This window comes from Hevea brasiliensis, chromosome 10 (assembly GCF_030052815.1).
Source record: "Hevea brasiliensis isolate MT/VB/25A 57/8 chromosome 10, ASM3005281v1, whole genome shotgun sequence".
Lineage (NCBI taxonomy): Eukaryota > Viridiplantae > Streptophyta > Magnoliopsida > Malpighiales > Euphorbiaceae > Hevea > Hevea brasiliensis.
The window spans coordinates 16050541-16068475 of NC_079502.1; the positions used below are offsets into that span (position 1 = coordinate 16050541).

The following is a 17935-nucleotide window of genomic DNA, read 5'->3' on the forward strand; positions in this document are numbered from 1 at the left end:
GTTTACTTTTTGCTCCTCCATGTCACTACATTTCCCCATATTTTAGTACAATACCCAATGGTAGACTTTGTGTCAATTGAACCTGCCCAGTCTGAATCTGCAAATCCTTCAACATCTCTTCGTTCATTCTTCTTAAAAAACAAACCTTTTCCTGGTGTTCCTTTTAGATACCTCATAATTTAGTTTACTGCTTCAAGGTGTCTCTTTGTAGGAGAGTGCATAAATTGGCTCACAACACTTACACTATAAGCTATATCCAGTCTTGTAAGTGACAAATATATTAGCTTCCCTACCAATTGTTGATAAATCTTCATGTCCTCTGGAGGATCATTATCAGTTAGCTTGTGTCTCCAATTTCACTCAAGAGGAGTTCCGATAGGTTTGCTCCCAAGTTTTCCACATTCCTTAAGGAGATCGAGAATATATTTCCTTTGACAAATAAAAATACCATGTTTACTCCTCGCAATTTCCATTCCAAGGAAGTATTGTAGCTTCCCAAGATCTTTAATGTGAAATTCAGCTTGTAAGCATCTCTTGAACTTTTTAATCCCTTGAGTGTCATCTCCAGTTATTACTATATCATCAACATAAACTATTAGAATTGATTTTCTGGCATCATCTGCTTGCTTTACAAACAAGGTGTGTTTAGCTTGCCCTTGCTTGTAGCCAAACTTGATCATAGCACTATTAAACCCAGTGATAAGTGCATAATTTATTAATTTTACTCCTATTACATTTAGTGTTTTTAATGTATTTCTATGTTTAATTCAGTTGGTTAAGTATAGTTATCTATTAAGCATATATTTAGAGAGTTGTTGAAATAATTGTGTTAAATGGAGAAATTTGACTCTTGTTGTATTTTTCAGGGTTTTGGTGAAGTTCTGGAGCAATATAGTGTGGAAGGAAGTTTAGAAAGGTCGAAGGATTAACAAGCATTGTTGATACGAAGTACACAGGCCGTGTAATTTGACCCGTGTAAATCCTAGAGACCCGTGTAACTTTCTGCTAGAAGAAATCCAGAGAATCGAGGAAGAAACAAAGTACACGGGCCATGTAAGTTGACCCATGTAAATCTTAGAGACCCGTGTAACTTTCTGTGCCAATACGAAACATGCCCATTCAGCTCCAGTAAGTTACATGGCCCTGGGCTGTGTAGTGATACACTGGCCGTGTGTCCATCGACATTCAGTTTCCTGATTTTGCTCCAGTTACAGTTTTTAACAGAGACTCTAAAAACCTAACCCTATACCATTTATTATAAATAGAAGAGACAGCAGCTGCACAAAAGGGGATCCGAAATTCAGAGCCTCTCTCGACATCAGAAAGACTTTCATTCTCCATTCACGCTTTAGGTTTTTTTTTTCTTTATTTTTCTGTAAGCCATGAACATGAGTGGCTAAGTTTTTAATTCAGTTTAAGGAATTCAAGTTCTTTTGCTTGATTTGTGAGACCAGGTTCCTAATTTAATTTATGTCTTTTTAAATATCTATTGTTTTTTAATTTCTTTGTCTTTGATCTATTGAATGATTTGCTAAAACGGCCTATTAGTTAAATGTTTAATGAGATCAATAGCTAATTCATCTTCATAATCCATAATTGTTGTGTAAGATTGAACAAGAGTAGCAATTAGGTTTTATTGATTATGATCCCAGTTTTCGATAATAACCTAAGGAAACAATAGGGTGGATTAAATGATTTATGCTTCATAAATTGTTGTTCAGCTTAACTACTTCCTTTTCTTAAAGCAGTTATTAATTTAATGAGGATTGCTTAATACCAACTCAGTTAATAATTACAGTCAATAACAGTGCTGGGCTCGAATTGATGAGTTTAGGGAAGTCAGGATTTACCTCGCTGTTTGGTAAATCTACGTTAAGTATTCAATAAGAGATAATTGTATTTGTTTTGTCTATGATAAAATCAATACATTGGAATGACAATTACCTTGGACTAAAGTTTGTTTAAATTGAGATTTTCATATTTAGTTCTTGAATTTTTTATTTCTTCTGATTTTGTGTTATAAACCCCCCCCCCAATCTTTGTCTTTTCCATTTTCCATTACACAAGTACACGAAATTTAATAATTCAGTCTCTAGGGTTCAACCTGGATTTACCATTTACTGTAGAAAATATTTCATAATTGGTGATTTCAGTTAATTTAATTTCTGGTGGATTCGACACCCATCAAGAATTTTAGCACCGTTGCCAGGGACTGAAACTTATTGGAATTCGTATTTTTGGTGTTAGGATATTTTGTTACTAATCAAGACCAATGAATCCGTAAGATTCTTTGGCCCTACCATCTTGAGGCCAAATTCTATTGTTTTCTAGGGTTTTGAAGCATTTTTCTGTTTTTACTTTGATTTCTTTTTGTTTATGATAAGAACTTCTCAATCTGGTGAGTTGATCTTTGATCTACAAGTAGAAAAAATAGCTAAACAGTTGAGAAATTTGGTTAAGCAAGGTAGGCTGATTCCAAGTACATCTGAAGGAGTCCAATCTCCAAAGGAGTTAAGTTCATATTCGAATTCGAATTTAAATTTCGAAAATGAAACCATGGCTGCTAGAAATTTGAAAGAGTTGGCTGCTCATGATCTAAACCAACAGCCTTTGTGTATTCAATACCCTACTTTAAATGTTGCTTTTGAGTTGAAATCTGGACTAATCCATTTGTTACCTAAGTTTCATGGTCTTGCAGGTGAGGATCCACATAAGTATTTAAAAGAATTTCATGTTGTGTGTTCCAGCATGAAACCTCAAGGAGTTTCAGAAGATCAAATTAAGCTTCGAGCTTTTCCTTTCTCATTGGAGGGCACAGCTAAGGATTGGTTGTATTACCTTCCGTCTGGATCTGTCAACTCATGGAATGGGATGAAGTAGGTATTTCAGGAGAAGTATTTCCCATGCTGCCAATATAAGAAAAGAAATTTGTGGCATCCGGCAGTACAATGGAGAGAGTTTGTACGAGTATTGGGAGAGATTTAAGAAGCTGTGTGCAAGCTGTCCCCATCATCAAATAAGTGAGCAGCTATTGATTCAGTATTTCTATGAGGGACTTCTACCAATGGATCGTAGTATGATAGATGTTGCTAGTGGAGGAGCTTTGGTTGACAAGACACCAGATGAAGCAAGGAGGCTGATTGCTAACATGGCAGCAAATTCTCAGCAGTTTGGAATGAGAATGGATCACTCACCCATGAAGGTTAATGAGGTAAGTACATCTAACCTTGAGAAATAAATTTCTGATTTAACTTCTTTAGTGAGGCAATTGGCTGTAGGAAAAATGCAAACTGTTAAGGTATGTAGAATTTGTTCGAGTTCGGGTCATGCTACTGACATGTGTCCTGCATTACAAGAGGATGAATCAATGCAATATGCTAATGCAGTAGGACATTATGGGCAGCCACAACACAGGTATGATCCCTATTCGAATACTTATAATCCAGGATGGCGAGATCATCCCAATTTGAGTTATTGGAATCAACCGGTGCAAAACCGATACCAACAGCAAAAACCACAAGTGAATCAACCACAACCGCCTCCACCTCCGCCTCCCTCAAATCAGGGTATGTCACTTGATGAAATTATTAAGGCTTTGGCTAACAATACACAATAGTTTCAATAGGAGACCAGAAATAGCATTCAAAACATAGAGAGACAGATTAGTCAGTTAGCCTCGTCTGTAAGTAAGCTGGAAGCTCAAGGTTCTAGAAAGCTTCCATCACAAATAGTTATGAACCCCAGAGAAAATGCGAGTGCGATACTGTTACAGAGTGGGAAAGAAGTTGATAATCAGACTCCACATGAGTCAATGAAAAAGAAGAAGCAAGGAGCAAAAGAGTCTGAAGTTCCTAAAGTTGAGGTAAATACTAAACCTAAACTGAATAAGCTTAATAATTTTGTTCTTCCTCCATTCCCATGCAGGTTGGCTAAAAATAAGAAAGAAGAACAAGAGAAAGAAATTTTTTGGAGACTTTCAGAAAGGTAAAGGTCAATATACCTTTACTTGATGCGATCAAAAAAGTTTCCAAGTATGCTAAATTCCTTAAGGAGCTATGCACTACAAAGCGCAAGTTGAGGAATAATGAGAAGATCAGTATGGGGGAAAATGTATCGGCATTAATTCAGCAAAAATTACCCCCTAAGTGTAAGGATCCAGGTTCATTTTCTATTCCCTGCAGAATAGGTAATTCTAAATTTGAACATGCAATGGCAGATTTAGGAGCATCTATTAATGTTATGTCAAATTCAGTTTTCCAAACTTTGAATTTGGGTCCTTTGAAAGAAATCAGTGTCATTATTCAGTTAGCTGATCATTCTAATGCTTACCCATTGGGAGTAGTTGAGGATGTGTTGGTGCAGGTTGGAGGATTGATTTTTCCTGCAAATTTTTACATTCTGGATATGGAGGATGATAGTATTCCCACATCAAAGTCAACTTTGATTTTGTTTGGAAGACCTTTCCTAAAAACTGCCAAGACAAAAATTGATGTGGATGAGGGTACCTTAACTATGGAGTTTGATGGAGAGACTGTCAAATTTAATATCTTTGATGCCATAAAGTATCCTGCTGATGATCATTCTGTCTTTTCTATTAATATTGTTGATACATTTGTTTTGAGTTAAGCATGGAGGATGAGTTAGAAAGAAAATCACAATTGCATGAATTAGAGGAAATTCGCCTTAAGGCTATTGAAAATTCTAAGATCTGTAAAGAAAAGACAAAGGCATTCCATGACAAACTAAGGAAGCAGTTTGTGATTGGGCAAAAAGTTTTATTGTATAATTTCATATTGAAGCTGACGCTTGGTAAGTTGCGTTCTGGTTGGATTAGACCCTTTTGTTGTTACTAATGTGGTTCCTTATGGTGCAGTTGAAATTCAAAGTTTAGGAACTAACAAAGTGTTCAAGGTCAATGGTCATGAACTCAAGCTATTTTATGAGGGGTTTCAGGAGCATTCAATGGATTAAGGAGCTTTGCTATGTCGAGCTAACGACGATAAACAAAAGCGCTTCTTGGGAGGCAACCCATAGATGGCTTGTTAGCCACAATTAGATTTTTTTCTTTCCCTTGTTTTATTTTATTTTCTAGCATTTTTTTTTCTTTTCTTTTGCATTTGGGCTTTACATTGGGGACAATATAAATTTTAAATGTGGGGGAAGAGAAATTTATTGCTACAATTTTTTTAATTATTAAAAAAAAATAATAATAATAAATAAATAATAATAAATATAAATAAAAATATAAATAAAATAAAATAAAATTTGTTCTCATAAGCTTGATTCATGATTCTTTATTAACTCTTGGAGAGAAGTGCTTTGTCCTTGAAATGACTTTTCTATTTTAGATTGAATTTTTGAAATTTTAGATAAGGTAATAGTATCTTTAATGATGGATTTTTCCTCTTCTCCACACCATAGAGAATTTTTTTCCTGCATAAATCATTTAGGCTTGATTTAATGGTGAAATGATTAGTTATGTATGCTTTAAACTAGTGTCATGCATATTTCAAAACTTTGTTTAATCTATCAAGGCACTTTATAATATGTAGATGCATAAATTGGGAGAAATAAAAGGTTGAATTTGAAAATTGCTCCGCTATTTTAGTTAAGCAAACTAACCAGGGGTCTTCATGAACCCCATGTCAATTCTCAGGCCAAAAGCTAGCTAGGATATGAGCAATGTACTTTTCTAAATGTGACAGTTAAAAGCAACTGTGACTAGAGAGAAGTTCCAATTTTGAAAAAAAAAAAAAAAAAAGGAAGCCCATTTCTATCTCCCCTAAGATTTGCAAAGAGCTATAATTGTTGTGCCTTAATAAATTAGCCTTGTGTTTTGGTATGTATTGACTTAAAATTTTGTGGAACTTTAATTGTGTGAGCTTAATTGATTTCAAGCCTATTGTTTTATGTTGAAAAATTGTTGATATATTGGTATGGTGTTGATAGAATTTGTTGTGATGGTTATTACCTTACTTGCCTCTTCTTTCAAACTTTTAATCTTTTGTTAGAGAATGTCGTGATAGGGTGAAGTTAAGGAATTTCTAAGTAGTGTTGATTGAGAGTTTAAGTCATGCTTGAGGACAAGTATGGAATAAGTGTGGGAGAATTTGATAAGTGCATAATTTATTAATTTTACTCCCATCACATTTAGTGTTTTTAATGTATTTTTATATTTAATTCAGTTAGTTAAGTATAGTTATCTATTAGGCATATGTTTAGAGAGATGTTGAAATAATTGTGTTAAATGGAGAAATTTGACTCTTGCTGTATTTTTCAAGATTTTGGTGAAGTTCCGGAGCAATATAGTGTGGAAGGAAGCTTGTAAAGGTCGAAGGTGTCACACCCTACCCCTCTGTAAGGCATGACATGATCCCGTAGTATACCTAATGAATTATCAACTTCGTCTACTGATAACCCATTAAATATACTACAAGATATTTTAAAACTTTTCTTACTTCTTTTTACAGTGGTGAGCACTATTTACAGGTGTTAAAAAAATTTTTGAACTGAAGTGAAACAGCTGACACCTTTGAAGAAATAATAATTTCTATAAAAATTTTGGCAGAGTGCCATTTGTATTTTGAATAAAGCAGTTCTTCAAAAACCTGTAAAAAGCACTTCAAATATATTTCTCAATCTCAACTCCAATATTTGATCAACTCAATATTTTTCTCAACTCAAATCCACAATAATTTTTCAATATTTCCAAAGGCTGAGATAAAAGAAATATAGTATAAATTTTATAAGCCCAAAATAATTTACAATTTATTTTACAACTTCAATGTACAATTTTAATTTACAACTGCTCAAAACCAAGAACACTATATACATACAGTGAACATACATTACAATATAAAATGCAAACTATGGTATACTAAATATACCCGATGATCTCTCAGTGTAGTACTAGCAGCCTAGTCTGCTGCCCTGTCAGTCTGTCTACCTACGACAGCAATGAAAAGCTATCGCTGAGTAAAATTTACTCAGTGGTGCACAATAACAATTTGAAATGCGATATATAAATCTTTTATTGACAATTCACAAATCAAATAATTCACAATTCCATTTTACAATTTACAAGTTCATATAACACCATTTGATCAAATAACTGAATAATACAGTTTTGCCAATCAATAACACAATTTGATCAAATAATTGAACAATACAGTTTTGCCAGTCAATAATACCATTTAATCAAATAACTGAAGAATACAGTTTTGCCAATCAATAATACCATTTAAATGCTGCACAATTACATTTCACAAATTATCAAAGCTCATTATAGAAAAATTTTGAGTCAAATAATTTAACAAATACAGTGTTGCCAATTCATACACAACTTAAGCCATGACACAAAGTTTCCGATCAATGCCATGTTGTACACCACGACAAAATAATCTATAACCCCACTAATCAAAATCAATGAAGGAGGAAGCTAGCTATATAATGAGTACTCTTCCGATCTCAACCTCAACTGGCAAGCCAGAGAGGGAGGAAAATAAATGATCTCAACCCCATAAATGGAGGAGGAATAATGTGATACTGTCATACTAAGTGTGAACACAAAATCAATTCCAAACATTTTATTCAAATGATTCGTGAGAATCCAATAAATTTCCAAAGTCATGATTTTATTCACAAAATGGCAACACAATTCATAATTAACTTCAATTTTCACAAATCACACTAAATAAATTTTTCCACAGTTTCAAACCATTTATAATGCTTTTCAAGCAATAAGTATCCATTCAAACACATTTCCATAATTGAGAACAATAATATATAAATAGTCATAATTTATTTCAATTGAAAAATTCAAAAGAAATAACTGTTGTGCACAAACACAATTTAAAACAATAATATAAAAATAATCATAATTTATTTTTCAATAATTATAATTTATTTCAATTGAATAATTCAAAAGAAATAATTATTGTGCACAAACACAATTTAAAACAATAACATACAAATAATCATAATTTATTTTTCAATAATCATAATTTATTTCAATTGAAAAATTCAAAAGAAATAATTATTGTGCACAAACACAATTTAAAACAATAATATAAAAATAATCATAATTTATTTTTCAATAATCATAATTTATTTCAATTGAAAAATTCAAAAGAAATAATTATTGTGCACAAACACAATTTAAAACAATAACATACAAATAATCATAATTTATTTTTCAATAATCATAATTTATTTCAATTGAAAAATTCAAAAGAAATAACTGTTGTGCACAAACCTCTGATAACTGTCTCCTGGCCTTGACTCAGTGTTTCCTTCCCTTTCCCTGAGTCTTTGCTAACTGAGAAACACAATTTGAAGTGTTTCAGTACTCATTTAAACTGGCTCTAACGATAATGCTCGATAATTAATTCACTGAATTATATTATTTCCTTAGTCAACCTAAGATGTCGACCTTCGATGCATTCTAGGTGAATTAAGTTTTAATGTTACCAATATGTCACATTCAATAGTCTTTTAGGGTTAGTATATGTTACCCAATTCATTTCCATGTATATTGCGTTTTCTTGCAATTTGCTGGATTCCGGGATACTAGTTTGACCTAGCCGGACAACCTAGTTCTCTCGGTTTTCGGGTTTCTGTCAAAACTACAAACTTGTAGATCTATGTCTTATTGCACGCAGGGTAAAATTTCAGGTCATTCTGAGTTTACTATACCAAGTTATGGTCATTTTACTATTCCTGGTCAAAATACATCAAAATTAGTCACTTTAGGTCATTTTAGCTTCGGCCAGTTTTTGGACCCAAATTTGTGCAAGCTATTTGACTTGTTTATGGTCATTTCTGGGCTTTGGTGTCTTCATAAGACTTGTATATATATGTCTTAACTATTCATGGTCAAAATTTCAGGTCAATTGGACCTGTTTTGAGTGAGTTATGGCCTAAACACTAACTGCTGCCCAAATGGTCAATTTTCAAGCCTTAATTACACTAATTCGGATTTGGTCATTTTTCAAGTTACCTTACAAGCAGAATTTTGATAAGCTTCCTTCATGAAAGTTGGCACATTTTGTGCCTAGTTTCACCTCCAATTGGTTTCATAACAATTGGAGCCACACACTTAAGGTTCTAAGCCAAAACACACACTGCCCTATTGCTCATTGTCCATCACTCATCAAATGATACATTTAACACTTACCAAATGACACACTCATGCCAATTCTGATTTGTACCATAACCTAAACACATTTCACAACATGTTGTTGGTCATTTTGGCAGCTTACAATCACACTCAATATGCACCATTTAGTACAGAATTTTTCAAGCTCAAATTACAACAATTCAATCACCTAACCTAGCTCATTTACATGTCCAACCTCACACCATCATACATATACCCAAGCTGCCATAACAACTATAACAATTCAATATTAATATTCCATAAACTAAATATGAAATAACATTTTTATGGTTCACCAAATCAAGCTGCCGATTCATACATCACACTCCATTAATTTCCAAGCTTCTAAATTCAAGTACACATTTACATATACTTAATATACATCACTCAAATAAATTCCTACACACATAAACACTTAATCAACCCTTTAATCTACCACTTACAAGCAAGAATAAACTGCCCTTAAGGAGTTTCCATGGCTGCCAAAAATAAAAATCTCCCTTAGAACATCAAACTCCAAAATTCTTTCCACAATTCAAGTACCCATAACCTCCTCACAAACTTTAATGAAGCAATAACCAAAAACACAAACTTACCACTTTGGAAACTCTTTAAAACCTTGACTAAACTTGATCTTCTTACTGCCTATCTACTGCCCAAGTGGTGTAGAACAGTTTTTGTGAAGGAAGCTAGTGAAAAAATATGGCTAAATCATGGTTGCATGGAGCTTGGCCATGGATGGCCATGGAGGTTCTTCAATGGAGGCTCACGGCTGGTTTTTGCAATGTTGAAGAAGATGAGCAATCTGCCCAAAATATGCTGATTATATGGCCACTTAATTGAGTTAGTGGACCACTAACTTAGATTAAACATTTAATATTCTAAAGTTTTCATATTCCCACATTTAACTCCTAATTTTTGCTATTTAAACTATGTACCACCAATTTAATTTTTCATGACATTTTCCAAGTGTAACATCATTTATTTTTAATGGAAATTTAGGTCAAAAGATAACTCGGGGTGTCAAATAACCACAATGCCCCTGTTCGGGTTGCATTCCCGATTTTTCGGTAACACCGAGTTTTATCGTTTTCTCGATTTCTCACTTTTCTTTGTACTAATTAATTCATTTTTTTCTGATATTTCTAATAATATTTATACTTCAATAGATGTCTATTTAATTCTTAAAAATATTTTCCAGGGCTCCCCGCGGTCCAGGGCTAGTCAACGGTCCACGCTGCGACTTCCCGGTGCAGTCACCCATCGCTAGGGTTCTCGGCTCGCTTAACTTGGTTACATTTCTTTGCTATTATTTTTCCTTTGTTTTTCTTGTATTTTCTTTTCTTGTATTTCATTATTTTATGTCTCCTCACTCATATCGAAGTGTAGTTCTAGGCATTCTAGCTGTCAGGACAACACTGGTCACTGGAGCAGTAGAACGCACTACCGAACATAGGGGTGTTACAGAAGGATTGAGAAGCATTATTGATACGAAGTACACGGGCCGTGTAATTTGACCTGTGTAAATCCTGGAGACTTGTGTAACTTTCTGCCAGAAGAAATCCAGAGAACCGAGGAAAAAACAAAGTACACGGGCCGTGTAATTTGACCCGTGTAAATCCTGGAGACCCGTGTAACTTTCTGTGCCAATACGAAACATGCCCATTCAGCTCCAGTAAGTTACACGGGCCATGTATCCGTTAACAGTCAGTTTCCTGATTTTGCTCCAGTTGCAGTTTTGACAGAGACTCTAAAAACCTAACCCTAGGCCATTTATTATAAATAAAAGAGACTGCATTCGCACAAAAGGGGATCCGAAATTCAGAGCCTCTCTCGACATCAGAATGACTTTCATTCTCCATTCATGCTTTAGATTTCTTTTCTTTATTTTTCTGTAAGCCATGAACATGAGTGGCTAAGTTTTTAATTCAATTTAAGGGATTTAAGTTCTTTTTCTTAATTTGTGAGACCAGGTTCTTAATTTAATTTATGTCTTTTTGAATATCTATTGTTTTATGATTTCTTTGTCTTTGATCTATTGAATGATTTGCTAAAAATGCCTATTAGTTAATTGTTTAATAAGATCAATTACTAGTACATCTTCATAATCCGTAATTGTTATGTAAGATTGAACAAGAGTAGCAATTAGGTTTTATTGATTATGATCCCAGTTTTCGATAATAACCTAAGGAAACAATAGGGTGAATTAAATGATTTATGCTTCATAAATTGTTGTTCAGCTTAACTACTTCCTTTTCTTAAAGCAGTTATTAATTTGATGAGGATTACTTAATACCAACTCAATTAATAATTAGAGTCAATAAGAGTGCTGGGCTCGAATTGATGAGTATAGGGAAGTCAGGGGTTTACCTCGTTGTTTGGTAAATCTACGTTAAGTATTCAATAAGAGATAATTGTATTTGTTTTGTCTGTGATCAAATCAATGCATTGGAATGAGAATTACCTTGGACTGAGGTTTGTTTAAATTGAGATTTTCATATTTAGTTCTTGAATTTCTGATTTCTTCTAATTTTGTGTTGCAAACCCCCCCCCCCCCCCAATATTTGTCTCTTCCGTTTTTCATTACACAAGTGCATAAAATTTAATAATTCAATCTCTAGGGTTCGACCTGAATTTACCATTTACTGCAGAAAATATTTCATAATTAGTGATTTCAGTTAATTTAATTTCTGGTGGATTCGACACCCATCAGTGAACTAGGCTCGTGGGGATTGCTTCAACCCATAGATCGATTTTTTTAACTTGTAAACGATACCTGGTTCTTTATCTCTTTCAAATCCATGAGGTAATTTCATGAAAACTTCTTCCTCCAAATCACCGTTAAGAAATGCATTCTTGACGTCCATCTGGTACAACTCCCAATCAAGATTGGCTACAAGAGTAACAAACTCAAAGAGGGAGTGTTAAAGTGAAGAGTTTTTGAAGGAAACCGATTAATGAGGTATGCAGAAGTTAATACAGTCTCTCCCCAAAAACAATGTGAGACATTAGAAGTAAACATAAGGGCACGTGAAACTTCTAAAAGATGACGATTTTTTATTTCGGCTACTCCGTTTTGTTGAGGAGTATAAGCGCATGAAGTTTGATGAAAAATACCATGCTCAATAAAATAATCGTTAAGATCATGTGTAACATATTCTCTCCCATTATCTGTTCTAAGAATCTGAATAAATGATTGGAATAGATTTTTGACCATTTTGTGAAATTGTTTGAAAATGGACCTAGCTTCATATTTGTCTTTTAAAAGATACACCCAACATACGCGAGTGTGGTCATCAATGAAAGTAATGAACCATCTTGATCTTGTGATATTAGAGGATCTTGTTGGCCCCCAAATATCACTGTGGATAAGATGAAAAGGTTTTGAAGATTTTTAGGAATGACCAGGATAATTATTCCTTGGTTGTTTTGCATAGATACAAGACTCCACTGGAATAAAGAAAGATCTTTATTGACCAACATTTTTGTATATAAGTATTTTAGATAATGAAAACTAGGATGACCAAGGCATTTGTGCCATAGGATGACATCAGAATTGGAAATGGTGGATATGAAAAATATTTCACGAATACCAGACTTCAAAGGAGAACCGGTGAAGTAATAAAGACCATTTCGTTCCTCAGCATTGCCAATCATCTTCCTCGAAGATAGATTCTAAAATTCACAATGGGTAGTGTCGACACTATATTTTGGTCGATCACCGAAGTCAATGAACTTCGAAAATCGACCTCTAACTAATATTCTTCGGTTACAAGTAACTTGATTAGGAAATAAACCGATCCTGCATCTAATCGAATGCTTTCCGATCTCTCAACAAAGGAGATCACACCAATATCAGGTCCCCATGCCATCCAATCTCATTTCCGATCTCTCAACAAAGGAGATCACATCAATATCAGGTCTCCATGCCATCCAATCTCATTTCCGATCTCTCCTCAAAAGAGATCAAACCAATATCAAGTCTCCGTGCCATCCAATCTTATTTTCGATGTCTCCTTTATAAATATTGTGGAAAATCGTTTAATAAAGTTAACGTTTCAGTCCGACTTAATGGTGTTTCCAATCTTAAGTGTTTAAATCAAGTTTCCAATTTTAATGATCTAAAGTTCTATCCGGTGTTTGGTCTCGGCTTAGGCCGATCTCATGGTTACAATGTTCTTCTGACCTCTTATACTTAGATTAATAATCGCTTTTAAGTTTGATGTCCTAATACATTCAAACAATCAAGAACTCATACAATTTGGATACTTTCCAATCTCATCAAGAAATTGAACAAAAGGGATTTTATTTCATATCAAAATAAAGGTTACAAGTCATTCAGCTAGAGGGTCACCCCCAGCCTGTTCTCCAAGTACATTGACATTTTGCTCAGTCTCTCTCTCTCTCTCTCTTGATTTCCTCCTCGCTCTCCTCATCGTCTTGAGGAGCCAGATCCACCATCCACGAGAAGTCTTCCCCGGGGTAACGCCTCTTAAGCTTAGCCAGAAGATCGTTGTGGGCATTCACATAGGCACCAGCTTCCCTCGTCACAGCCTCTTCTTCTTTCACTCTGATCTCTTCGGTAAGGCGAGCAACATCAGTAGTTCGGAGCGCCCGAGCTTCCCCAAGTTCATGAGCCTGATCGGCAAATTTATCCTCATAGGATTTCATCCGACCTTCGATTTCAGCAATGTAGTCATGGGCGGATGAAAGTTGGGCTTGGGCAGAAGCTGCATCCTGGACTGCTTTTAGAATTTTTTGCCTTAGAAGATGAGCCTTTTCTCTGATTATATGCTGGTTCACCAGGCTCTCTATGCTCAAACTGATCGTCTGGGCTAGGAGATCATTGATGCTACTATGGGTCAGCCTGTTCCGATCCTCCCGGAGGTAGATGGAAGCTCCCAGAACCTTGGCCAAGCCCGGATTCTCCCAAACTGATTAGTTCTTCTCTAAGGAATGAATAAGGATCTGGGTCCTCACAGTAGGCTGGGAAGGCCCACCTTCTGCACTAGAAGGAACAGGTGGAGGTGGTGGCTCTTCTTGTCGAGGGGGAGAAGGAGCTACTTCTACTTCTGGGACCGGTTGTCCCGAAGGTCTGGACGAGTCTCCCAGCCCTTCTCCTGAATCTCGCCTTGGCGTCTGTGATGCCACAGCGATCTTCATTTCTTGTACCTTCCTAGAGACCTCCCTCTTTTGCTTTCGGCTCTCTTTTGAAGCATCGCCGCCTGCCATACCTACACAAAGAAAAGTCAGCGAGTTCGCTAAGGTTTAGAGATCAAAGATATAGAAGGTACCAGGGCTGAGGTCAGAGAGCTGAAGCTCGTATTTTTCATTGGTGATTAGCCGCATCATCCAATACTTCAGTTCAGCCATCACCGCGTCAAAGCAAGAGAACTTCTGGGTGGACGCCTGAGACTTCAACTCTTTCACCATGGCGTCTTCGTCCTTATTTAGAATGATCTTTTTTGGGATCGGAGCAACCAGATGTTGCCAACTCCGTGGAATGCCCTAAAAGCTGTTCCAAATTTTGCTTCTCAAAATGAAGAACCGATTCCTCCAATTCTTCAATGAAGAGGGGAGATCGGTAAAGAGAGAACAATGGGGCTTAGCTTGGAAGAATCAAAACTCATCATCCTTCCTGCGGGCGAGCCTATTTAGCTCGGCAAAGACTTTGGCCATGGGTTCCAGTTCCTTAGCTCTGTAGAGGCCCCAGAAGACTATTAGAAGTCCGCCAGGAGTTTGGATGTACTTGGGCTACCGAGACATGGTGAAATTTTAGGACGGCCTTATAAAATTCGTCCAACAGAAAACGGAACCCAGCCTTCAGTTGCTCTTCATACGCCATGATGAGATTGCCCTCATCAAAGAAATGGTCGGCCTGATAATCGCCATGGCATTTGATCAGTTCAAAGGAGTCGATCCGCATATTGTACTCCTGGCTTATAGATTGCAGATCGATTTCCCTCAGAACCGAAGGCAACTCATCAATGGGTAAGTTGTCTCTCCTTAAAGATCCCCCTCGCCTCGGTCTGGCAGCCGAACCGGTTACCGAAATGAGGGCCGTGCTGGTTTGACTACCCAATCTGATTATGTCGCCCTCTTCCGAGGTCCACGAAACGTGGACAGAAGACAGGCTCGCAGCTCCCTGACCCTCTGCGACGCTCATTTTCAATGAAATAAAAGAAGTTTTAACTAATAGAAGGATTAAAACCCTTATCGGAGCGTGATCGGTGCCGGAAAAACTTGAAGAAATGAGAGAAGGTTGAAGTTGCTAACAGAGTGCTGAAAATGACATAGAGGAGCAACTGATGGACCCTCCCCCTATTTATACCCGTTTGAGCATTCAATGCTCACAGTGTCCCAAGCGACGCATCGGTTAGTGGAATCCTCCTGCTTTCTTGACACGTCACGGGAAGGTTCCAGAAACACCATAAATAAAATAAAAGAAGGTCGGCCAGCTAAGGTCGTCGGATTAGGGCAAATGTTCAGAGTCATAGATCGGCTAAGGATGATTTAGTTAGGAACCAGATCAGGTAGGCACATTAGAGCTCGAAAAATTAACCAATGCAATAATTAAATAAAGACCTTCAAATAAAATATCATTTCATTTCCAAAAGGTCAGATTTCATCATTTGGACGATCTCAAGAAATCAGATTACATTATTAAGAAAACCTTTAAAGGTTAGATTATATCATTTGGGCGATCTCTAAAGATCAGCACTACATCCTATCTAGTAAGGACCTATGTCAAAGCCTAGTCTTGTGGCTGAATCAAAAGATTTGCTTGATCAGAAAGCCAGCCATAGGCATTGGACAGATGTACAACTCAGATGGAATGACTATGACTCTCATGATGGTGAGTGGTCATCGTCGATGTCATCGACCAGAATCGAGCTGCAGTCAGGACACCCAATGTGGTGAAGAGCCAAATAAACTTCAAGAGGCAGTCACCGATATTAAGATGGAAATTAGCAGTCCTCTCGCTCAAAATTGGTTCACCGATTATATCGGTAGACCGATTCGAGATCGACACGATCGACATTTTCAATCTTGATCAGTAAATTAGTTCAGTTCTCTCATTGTCATCAGATGTGGTTCTCATAATTCTCTGATCATCGGGATCATAAATTTTCAGTCGAGGTGCAAAGAGAACAGTCAGAAAAAGATCAAAAGCGGTCACCATGGTCGAAATTGTTATCGGAGAAACTAGAACAAGAGAAATGGAAAATGGAAGGAGGGGAAATGAAATGTGGAAGAGTTTTCCCGCTGAGGCATATATATATAGGGCCTGAGCATTTATTGCATAAGGCAACCGAAGCGGATGCATCGGTAACCGAAGAATTAAATGCTTTGACTAAGTCAGGTTGGGTAAAGAAGAAAGTTCTAGAAGGGGAGAGTTCGGGGAGAGGGGCCCGATATGAGAGATCGGAAAAGGGTCATAATAGAGAGATCGGAAGGAATAAGAGATCGGAAAGCATGAAGAGGATGAAAGGACTTCTAATAACTCTCTACATAATCAGAGCTGAGATAGTTAAAGCGTGGCAGGCGTGATCAAATCTTCACCGCACGCCCCATTTGCAAAATCGCCCACATTGCTGACAGATGCCAAAAATAGTTATGACAGTTCTGTATATCACAATCCCCATCATTGATAATACTTGCAAACACGAACTTGGAGCCCTTGGATCAAAAATAGATGATAGGTCCGGCACCTTTTATTCCCAGCCCTCGGATCCATCTTGTAAGGCAAGATCCTGAGCCATTGGATTAGGAAGAGAAAGGATGGATATTCTGGATAGGATCCTAGCCATCCATTTTGATTCTCTTTAATTCTCATACATAAGATCATGTCCTTTAAAATCCAGACCTTCCATCTCTATAGGAGAGATCCTGACCTTTCATTAGGAGCACCCATTCCCTATAAATACCTGCATGCGATACTGTAAAAGGGATGAACAAAAAAAGGGTGGTGGTGATTATAGTGGAAAGGCTCTGAAATTTAATTCAGTCTTGCTGCTTTGCCATTCTAAGCTTGCATGAAAATTGAGAAACTTTAAAAACTAGTTTTCTCGAGTATCTCTATTGATAGAGAGTTTTCGAACCCTAAAATCCTTCATTTTCAGTTCGTTGATCACTCTACTACACCATTTCCGTTCAGTCACGTCTTCATCACCCCAACATCAACACATTATTCTTTTAGTTTGATCTCATTCTGACCTGGTTTTCGTCTCTTCGGTTCAACTGCATTTTAACCTGGTTTTTGCAAGCTCGAAGTAAGCATTGATCCTTGTATCACCAGCTTTCAACGCAACAATATTTGTGATCTTCAGAGTCAGTTTGACAGCCTCGACCTCACACAAGTAAGTATCTAGACTGTCACCTTGCCGAACGCTCACTTTTTACTCGCTCTATTTTTATTCTCAAAATTTTCATTAAGCTCAGTTATACTAAAAATCCCCACGTAGATCCTTCAGGCCAATAGTTATTCTCTTGAGTTTACTTTTTCTATTCATCAGTTCATGTTATTTATTTGTTCTTAGTTTTTACTTCCTTCGAACATAGGCGTTCTAGTTATAGGTAACTTGTAGGCAATTTAGTAAAAGGTTGGTAGCAATATCTTAACGTGAAAGTCTCTTTGAATAAATAAAATAACCAAAGAATGAAAAGGGAATCTGAGGAAAAGTTATAAGGTCGGGCTACTAAACAAGTCTTGGAAATAGCATAATAGAGCGAGAACCGAAATAAGGTTGGACCCTAGATTAGTAACCGAGAGAGATC

At 36.3% G+C, this 17935-nt stretch overlaps 1 non-coding gene across 1 annotated transcript; it reads right to left on the reverse strand.

The window, feature by feature from the left end:
• Positions 1–2911: 2911 nt before the first annotated feature.
• Positions 2912–3018, reverse strand: LOC131169988 (small nucleolar RNA R71). The gene has a single exon (XR_009140932.1). It is a non-coding gene; the product is annotated as a small nucleolar RNA R71 (small nucleolar RNA).
• Between the last annotated feature and the right edge of the window lie 14917 nt (positions 3019–17935).